The sequence below is a fragment of the Lepus europaeus genome, chromosome 10, assembly GCF_033115175.1.
Source record: "Lepus europaeus isolate LE1 chromosome 10, mLepTim1.pri, whole genome shotgun sequence".
NCBI classification, from domain to species: Eukaryota; Metazoa; Chordata; class Mammalia; order Lagomorpha; family Leporidae; genus Lepus; species Lepus europaeus.
In genome coordinates this window covers 49,048,000-49,057,446 of record NC_084836.1, presented here as the reverse complement: position 1 = coordinate 49,057,446, position 9,447 = coordinate 49,048,000, and the positions used below count along the sequence as shown (strand labels likewise).

The following is a 9,447-nucleotide window of genomic DNA, read 5'->3' as shown; positions in this document are numbered from 1 at the left end:
GTGCACCAGAAAGACAGTAATAGGAGATGAATTTGGAGACAGAGATTATTTAAAGGCATGGTAACTTTATTTAAAGTGTGATAGAAAGTCCTTGGGGGATTTTTTAGCAAAGGAATGATGAGTTTGCCATACATTTCAAGAAGACCTGGTTATGTGTAGAAAATAGAATTTGGGGAGGCAAGCCTGAAAACAAGGCAGGAATAGCATTTGTACAGGTGGGAGATAATGGTATCTTGGATTAAGATGTGATAGAGTGGTGAGTACTGGTTCAGACTGTTTTGTGATATAAAGAAGAGTTTCTGATCAGCTGATTAGGATTTGGGTGTAAGAGAAACAAGCCCTAGAATGACTATAAGGTTTTTGGCTTGAAAAATTGAATGTTGGCTCTAGAAATATATCTCTATTTTCACCAATTCAAAGACACACATATTCTCTGAAATTAGGAGACATTTATGAAGATGTGGTTTACAGTGGCTGTCAGTCACATAATAATGCAATTTCATTGATTATGTATGCATAAATGTATTCCTAATTGCTATATTGTCATTCCAAGTGAAGTATGTACGTCATTTGTTGTCGTTGTCATTAAATGGTTTTTAAAATTATACCAAGATTCATCATTGAAACTGAAATTCATTTGTTATCTAGAAAAGCTCAATCAATCTAATTGTTGAATTAGATATTCACTCTCGGAAGATTGAGTGCACTCACATGTTTTTAAATTTCACTTATTTTAATTGAAACAAAATTATTTCAGACAATCTGAAAAAAATGTCTACTGCTTGATTTGTTTTAATGTCTCAGATATATTCACAAACACTATTGGTGCATAAAAGGAAATAACAAGTAAATAAAAACAGTATATCTAAAAGATGCCTTCACATTCCAGGTATATAAAATGTATGGATGAAAACAGAGGAACTCATCATTCAGAGTGAAACAAGGGATGATATATCAAAAGCTATCTTTTGTCTTTTCTTCTTTTTAACATAGTCAAAATGAAGGTAAGGTGGTTTTAATATGTTGGGAGTTTGTCATCGTGTCCTAGTTATTGTCTTAGTCATTTTCATCAAGAGAGCAATAAGAAGCTGCATTATGACACTGGAATATTATGTTTAGAACACAGGAAAACTGTTGCCAAGGATCAGAAGAAAATATAATACTTGAAGTGGCATAGTATCTGAATGACAGAACTCTTTTGGTAGATGAATGACATACAAAATTAATGTCAAACCAAGGTTGTTACCCTCTAACCCAGTATGTAAAAGCTCCAGTTTATTTATCATCATTATGAAAAGAATTATGAAAACATTCAGATCATGCTTTATTTAACTACAGTTTTAATTAGTCTTATGAAAAGTTTTAATATGATTCCAGAAACAGGAAGATAAATTGTTGATTAACTTTGTGATTTGCAATTTGCTAAGATTTATTCTAAATCTAACATTAAACAGAGGAAATTTGTAGAATTTGTGTAATAATAGATCACTAAGTAAAATAATGACAACAATAGCAACAATTAGGTGTTCAGAATCCACTTGAAGAAGACAAAATTATTTTATTTTATGATTTCAAATTTTTTATAGGCTACATAGTTTTATTAGAGAAAGCTAGAATTACAAAGGACTTCAAGAGTCGGCATGGGGTTCCTTCTTCTTGACAAAGGTGGGCACTGCACTGAGAAAGCAGCACTCTGTATTCACTGTCTGGCTCCATTGGCTTCTTCTCCTTTTTGGTTATTTAGGAGTCTGACCTCTCACTTTCCCAGCACTGGTCAGGGAACCCTGGACATTAACCCAGCATGGACTGGCTGGTGATGCGGACCCCGACTCGCACAAATCCAGAGTGGCCTCATTCTCTAGGGGCACCTGCCAGCAGAATGCCTTGATCTTCCAAGATGATGCCCTCCAGTGAGGCTGCAGGAGTCTTGACCTGGGAGACTGTTTCCTGGGCATGAAGAAAGAGCTGCATGTGGGTGACTGAACAGCGGCTGCTTCTTGCTGCTGCCACAAAGAAGGAGATGAGAAAGAGTTGGAAGACAAACTTAGAAAAGATCATTTATCAGAGTTGTAATAAACAAATATGATGAAAATATATTCAGCATATAGAAGACTCTGGAAGGAGCATTTGTAGTTTCAAGATCAAAATTCATTGAATCCTATGTGGGCACAATAGTAGACACAAATGATACTAAAATCGCATTGATTGGGGCTGGCATTGTGGCATAGTAGGTTAAGCCTCTGCCTGTGGTGCCGGCATCCCATATGGGTGCTGGTTTGAGTCCCAGCTGCTCTACTTCTGATCCAGCTCCCTGCTGGTGGCCTGGGAAAGCAGTAGAAGATGGCCCAAGTCCTTGGACCCCTGCATCCACGTGAGAGACCCAAAAGAAGCTCCATGCTGCTGATTTCAGATCAGCCCAGCTACGGCTATTGCAGCCATTTGAGGAGTGAACCAGCAGATAGAAGATCTTTCTGTCTCTCCCTCTTTCTGTCTGAAACTCTGCCTCACAAATAAATAAATAAATCTTTCAAAAGAATAAAATTGTTTCTACTTTGAATGATTTATAAATTGAATACATTTTAAAAAAGATTTATTTGAGAGGCAGAGTTATAGACAGACATGGAGAGAGAGAAAGAAACAGAATCTTCCATCTGCTGCTTCACTCCCTAGATGGCTGCAACAGCTTGAGCTGGGCCAGTCTGAAGCCAGGAGCCAAGTGCTTCTTCTGGGTCTCCCATGTGGGTGCAGGGACCCAAACACTCCAGCCATTCTCTGCTGCTTTCCCAGGCATATTAGCAGGGAGCTGGATTGGAAGTGGAATAGCTGGGACTTGAACCAGCTCCCATATGGGATGCTTGGCACTGTAGGCAGCGGCTTTACCTGCTATGCCACAACTGGCCTCTAATTGAATACATTGTAATGGTTATAGACATGTATGTCATTGGACAAGTACAATAAAACTCAAAGGAAATTGGAAAGTGACTATATATTTTTAATTAGCAAGGTATTTATGAGCTTTGAAACAAACAGGAAAAGTGAAGCTATTCGTTGTCTTTATGATGTTGAAACAATAATCTAACAATTGCTTATCTCCAATTACAGGAAAAATATTTCTGTATCAATCTATGAGACTGAACTAATGCTTAATAGAATTTCCATGAGGACTGTCTCTACCTACTGCTGTGAAGTAATCTCCATGATGTATTATTAAGAGATAAAAGTAAGTTTCAGAGTTGTACATACACTGTGGTACATTTTCTCTTCTAATAAAATAGAATCATAAATCAAAATGAAATGTTTACCCATAAAAGAAGGAAGGGGACAGGAATAGAAGATAAAATTTTTCTAATGTATCTTGATTTATAGATATTAGTTTGAAGTGATTTAATATATAGTTATAAAACAAAAATAAAGATTAAAAAAGCCAATATATAAATTGAATTAAAAATGCAACAAATGAAGAAAAGACAGTTATTTGATTGTATCTCTAATGAAATATTTGAAAGATTGTTTCAAATCTTAACTGTTTGCATAAGCAATGATATTGTTTTCTGAAACTAGTATATTTTAGAGGATGAAGAATATAAATATAAGAATGATGTTAGGAAACACGATTTTAGTATAGGGAAATATATAAATATCAAAACAAAGAGTAACAATAATCCTAAATTTGAATGCACAGTGTCAGTGTGGTCTCACGATCTTCTTATCCTAAAAAGACCTTTTGAAAAGGTCTAGAAATGATAACAATCAACCAAATATCAATGTGTATTTTAATTTATAGATGTGGTTTTTATTTTATTTTATTTTATTTTGACAGGCAGAGTGGATAGTGAGAGAGAGAGAGACAGAGAGAAAGGTCTTCCTTTTGCCGTTGGTTCACCCTCCAATGGCCGCTGCGGCCGACGCATCTCGCTGATCTGAAGCCAGGAGCCAGGTGCTTCTCTTGGTCTCCCATGCGGGTGCAGGGCCCAAGCACTTGGGCCATCCTCCACTGCACTCCCGGGCCACAGTAGAGAGCTGGCCTGGAAGAGGGGCAACCGGGATAGAATCTGGAGCCCTGACCCGGACTAGAACCCGGTGTGCTGGCGCCACAAGGTGGAGGATTAGCCTGTTAAGCCACGGCACCGGCCTAGATGTGGTTTTTAAATATTATTCTCTCAAATGAACAAGGAGTCCTTGGAGACAACTGATTTCAGATTTATGTTAGGGTACACGTGTGATGAGTCTTGAGCATCTTGATATCTGGAAAGAAAAGAAGCTATCAATGAATAGGATTGCATTAGGATTCAGAAACAAACTTGAAGGGACTCACTGACCAACAGTGAGATCCAGAAGAATAACAGCAGTGGATTTAATTACAACTCAAATGCTAAAGTTCACGAGTGAATAATAATAGATGACAAGAGAGAACTTACTGTCACTTTTTTAGGTATTAGAGAAATAATTTATTATTGTAAAAATTATTTAATAGAGTAAAAGATTTGAGACTTTCTTGAATAAGCTGTACCTCAAAAGATCTAACTGGGAAAAGTTTTTTTATTTATTTATTGAGTCTAACTACTAAATGATGAAGGAATGACAATTAGAATAGCATTGATTTGTAACTGCTAATGAAATAATAGCTCTAGTCCCCCTGTCCTCTGTCTTCTCTGCACTGGGAGCAGCTCTCGTGCTACAGCCCCTGACAGCCTGACAATGTATGCCTGCTCCAAGTTCGTCTCCACGCCCTCTTTACCTCTGCTGACCTTCCTGACCTGTGTCCTTCCCGCCAGGCCAGGAGCACCTCGCAGCTGCTGAGCCGGCCGCTGTCTGCAGTGGTGCTCAAGAGACCGAGGCGCTGACAGATGAGCGCCTGAGCAGCTTGGCAGCCTCGTGTCCCCTGACCCCACTTCTCCAGAGCCGTAGCTTCCAAACCAGCGCCGTCTCAAGGGACATTGATACAGCAACCAAGTTCATTGGGGCCGGGGCTGCCACAGTCGAGGTGGCTGGCTCTGGGGCTGGGATCGGGACTGTATTTGGGAGCCTCATCATTGGCTATGCCAGGAACCCTTCCCTGAAGCAGCAGCTCTTCTACGCGATTCTGGGCTTTGCGCTCTTGGAGGCCATGGGGCTCTTCTGCCTGATGGTGGCCTTTCTCATCCTCTTTGCCATGTGAAAAAGTCGTCGCCACCTCCCGCAGGTCTTTGTCCCGTCCCGTCCTCGTCTGCCCTGTGCGGTCCCGTTCCTGTACCTTCCCAGGACATCTGGGGCAAGTGGTTGGCTCAGGGTTTGACAGAGGGAAGACAAATAAATACTGTATTATAAGATGAAAAAAAAAAAAAGAAATAATAGCTCTAGGCAGTTATTGTTACTGGCTGGCAGAACTATTAGATGAAAGCTAGTAGAGAATATATTATGGATGGATAAAGCCAACAGCACCTTGAACCCAGCATTCATTTTAATCTCACAAAAAAGAGTTATGTGTGTTTCCTGGTAGTCGTATAGACAAAGCTACCTGTGGAATAGCTTGAACAAAAAAATCAGACCTAAATCTGCATTCTCTCTATTTATCCACCAGTCACACAAAATGCAAGGAATAGATAGCACACTATAAATAGTAAAATCCAGATTGTGGAAAACATTATAGGACAGATGGCTTGGTTTCTTCATCAAATAATAGCAAGACCAAAATAAATAAATAAATAAATAAATAAATAAAACAGGGAGGAGAAATCTACAAATTACAAGAGACTTAAGAGATATATCAAGCAAATATAAAATATGGGTCAAATGATGAACAATGGGGAAGCTTGAAAATTGATTGGTTACTTGATAATATTAAGGATTTATTATTAATGTTTGGATTTGATGGTGTTGTAGTTATGTTAACATAACAATTTTTAATTAAACATGTTGAGATGTTCAAAGAATGACTATAGCTGGCATAGTGGCATAGAAGGTTAAACCTCTGTCTGTCTGCAGTGTCCGCATCCCATTTGGGCACCAGTTTGAATCTCAGCTGCTCCACTTCTAATACAGCTCCCTGCTAATGAACTGGAAAGCAGCAGAGGATGGCCCAAGTACTTGGGCCCCTGGAGCCACATGGGAGACCCAGATGAAGCTCCTGGCTCCTGACTTCGGCCTGGACTAGCCCCAGCCATTGTGGCCATTTGGGGAGTGAGCCAGCAGATGGAAGATTCTGTCTCTCTCTCTCTCTGTCTCTCCTCTCTCTGCACTTCCGCCTTTCAAATAAATAAATAAATAAATCTTTAAAAAAAACAAAAGAATAACAATAACAAGAACAACAACAAAATACTAGTAATAGACTGGATCATAGAATAAATGTCACAGCATTTTTGAGTCTAACCAAAGTGATAGTTATAAATTAAAACCATGGAATGTAAAGCAGACAGGATATGTACAAATTTCATGATATATTGTAAAATTCATCACTAAGAGTCAAAGTCACAAATAATAAGTATCAGTAATATGTTGGTTATATTTGTTCAGGGTGCATTAATTGCAGAGATAATTAACTAAATTTTATAAATCAACTTGTACAAATAGGAAGATCCTGAGACTGATGCAGTACCTTAGAATAGAACAGCAATTTTATATAATGATGTCCATCTCAGATTCCCTGTTTTCTCATGATGTAAGTCTTTCGTGTTCATGATCTCTAATCATTGATTCGCTATGATGTGTCTGGCACCATTACTCCACTCTCATGGTTCAGTGACAATTCTAGCTTCCAAAATTAAATTGTGTTTTGGATTCTTTCTTTGCTTCTCGTATTTGTTTCCACTCATCATTTTACAATGATATTTCTCTATAAGTTCAGCTATTTTTATCATTTAATCATTAATATTTACTGAGTGCCACTTAAAACACATACAGGATTAGATAGGATGTACTAGAGATGAAGTTTCTGTCCTTTGAAAGTAGCACTTTAAAAAAAATTATTTATTTATTTGAAAGGAGGAGTTACAGAGATGCAGAGAGAGAAAAACAGAGAGAGAGAGAGAGAGAGAGAGAGAGAGAGAGTCAGTCTTCTATCTGCTGGCTCCTGCCCCAAATTGCTGCAATGGCCAGAGTTGGGCTGATCTGAAAGGAGCCAGGAGCTTCTTGTGGGTCTCCCACGTGGGTGCAGGGGCCCAAGGACTTAGGCCATCCTCTGCTGCTTTCTCAGGCACATTAGTAGGGAGCTGGATTGGAAATGGAACAGCCCGGGGCCTCAATCCGGTGCCCTTATGGGATGCCGGCATAGTAGGTGGTGGCTTTACCCACTATGCCTCAGTGCTGGCCCCTGAAATTAGCACTTCTAACTTGGAAAGGCTGACACTAACAAATGGACAGAGCAATATATATATAAGGTAATTGCAAAGTATGATAGATTCTGGGAGGTATAGGGGGAAAGTGTTAGCAAATACAGAAGCTATTGGAGGGGGAGGCTTCTTGGAGGACAGCAGCAATTAAGCCAAAGCCTTAATGAGAGAGAGCCAGTCATGAGATGAGCTGGAGAAAGAAAACTCCAACTGATAGGAACATCAAGTCCCAAAGTAGGAACAGGCAACAGAAAGAATGTCAGTGTTCTGGAGGATCTTTGGACAAAGGGGAAGTGCTAGGAGATGAGAAGAAACAATGAGAAGAAACAGAGCAATGATAAGAAATTTGAATTTATTCTAAGTGCAATACAAAGACATTGAATGGTTTTAATTAGGGGAAAGTCATAATGTTCACACATTTAAAAGACTAGTTTTGCAATTGTGTGGACAATGGACTGAATGGATGTGAGGATACATTTTAAAAATTTTATTTTCACTTTATTTACAGAGAGAGAGAGAGAGAGAGAGAGAGAGAGAGAGATTGATCCCCCATCTGCTTGTTCACCCCTTAAATGCCTGCAACAGTCGGAGCTAGGTCAGGCCAAATCCTGCAGCCTGGAATTCAATCTGGGTTTCCCATGTGGGTAGCAGAAACCCTAGTACTTAAGCCATTACCAGTGCCTCCCATGGTGCACATCAGCAGAAGCAATAGCATGTCCAGGACTAAAATCCAAAGACTCTGATGTGAGATGCAGGCTTCCCCTGTGATATGTGGTATCCCAAGTGGCGGCTTTACTGATGCAACAAACACTAGCTCCAAAAGAATGCAGTTTGAATACGGGGGGGCTTTTATAGTTTTACAGGCAACACACGAATGGTCTCAGCTAGGATGACAGCAGGGGGGACAGAGAGAAGTGGATAGAATCAAGATAAAATTCTGAGGGAGAAGTGACATGAGTTGGTGATGGATTTGAATGGGAGGAGAGGAAGGAAATGGATCTTTTAATCTTTAAGGAATTCCTGGGCTTTATTAAATTGCTGTGTGGCAATATTCATGAGGATAGAATTTGATGATTTAGTCCTTTAAGTTTGTGTGTACAGAGAAGGTGGTTATAAGGGTTATTTCATAAAAAATAAATTTTATATTAATGATAATTATTGATTTACCTTAACAATATATAGCAGAAACACAAAGAAGCTTAAAGGTTCTGAAATTCTTCCAATAGGGGTGAGGCAATTTATGACAAGAAAAGGGAAAGAATCCAAAGTGATTTGAAATTTTAAACATGATAGGAGACATTAGTGGTAGAATAGATCATACAGAAGAATCAGTGAGCTTGAAGACAGTCTGTTTGAAAACACACAGTTGGAGCAGAAAAAAGAATTGTGAGGAATGAAGAAAACCTAAAGAAACAGGGTAGCATCAAAAGTGCAAATAATTGAATTATTGGGATTCAAGAGGAACTTAAGCATGTCAGAGGGGTAGAGAGCATATTCAAAAAGATCATAACAGGTAACTTTCCCAACCTGGAGAAAGATACAGCTATCGAGATACAGGAAGGTAAAAAAATCATCAGTTAGATTCCATCCACCAAAGTCTACTCCAGACATGTTAGAATCAAGCTCTCCACGGCTAAAGGTAAAGAGAAGATTCTCAAAACCACAAAAGAAAAGAAGCAAGTAACGTATAAAGGGAGCCCAGTTCACCTGACTGCAGACTTCTCAGCAGAAACCTTCCAGGTGAGTAGGGAGTGAGATAAGACTTTCATGGTATAGAAAGAAAATAATTCCCAGCCAAAAATGTGTATCCAGCAAAACCCTCCTTCAGATATGAGGGAGAGATAAAAAATAAGTTCAGGCTAACAAAAGTGGAGAAAGTTTATCACCAACACACCTGATTGCAAGAAGTGCAAACTTTAGAGATGCTAATAAGAAAAAAAATATCAGAAAGTAGAAAACTCACTGGTAAGAGTAACTCTACCACCAAATTCAGAATGCTCTATTATTATAAACATGGGGTGTGAACCATTTATATCTTTAATATGAAGAGTAAAAAATTATAATTGCTATTTAAAAAAAATTTATTCATTTATTTGAGAGGCAGAGCTAGAGAGAGAGAAGGAGAGACAGAGAGAGGGGT

At 38.8% G+C, this 9,447-nt stretch overlaps 1 pseudogene; it reads left to right on the top strand.

Moving 5' to 3' along the window:
- The first annotated feature begins 4,637 nt into the window (after positions 1-4,637).
- On the top strand, positions 4,638-5,331 carry LOC133767633 (ATP synthase F(0) complex subunit C2, mitochondrial-like; annotated as a pseudogene).
- The last annotated feature ends 4,116 nt before the right edge of the window (positions 5,332-9,447 follow it).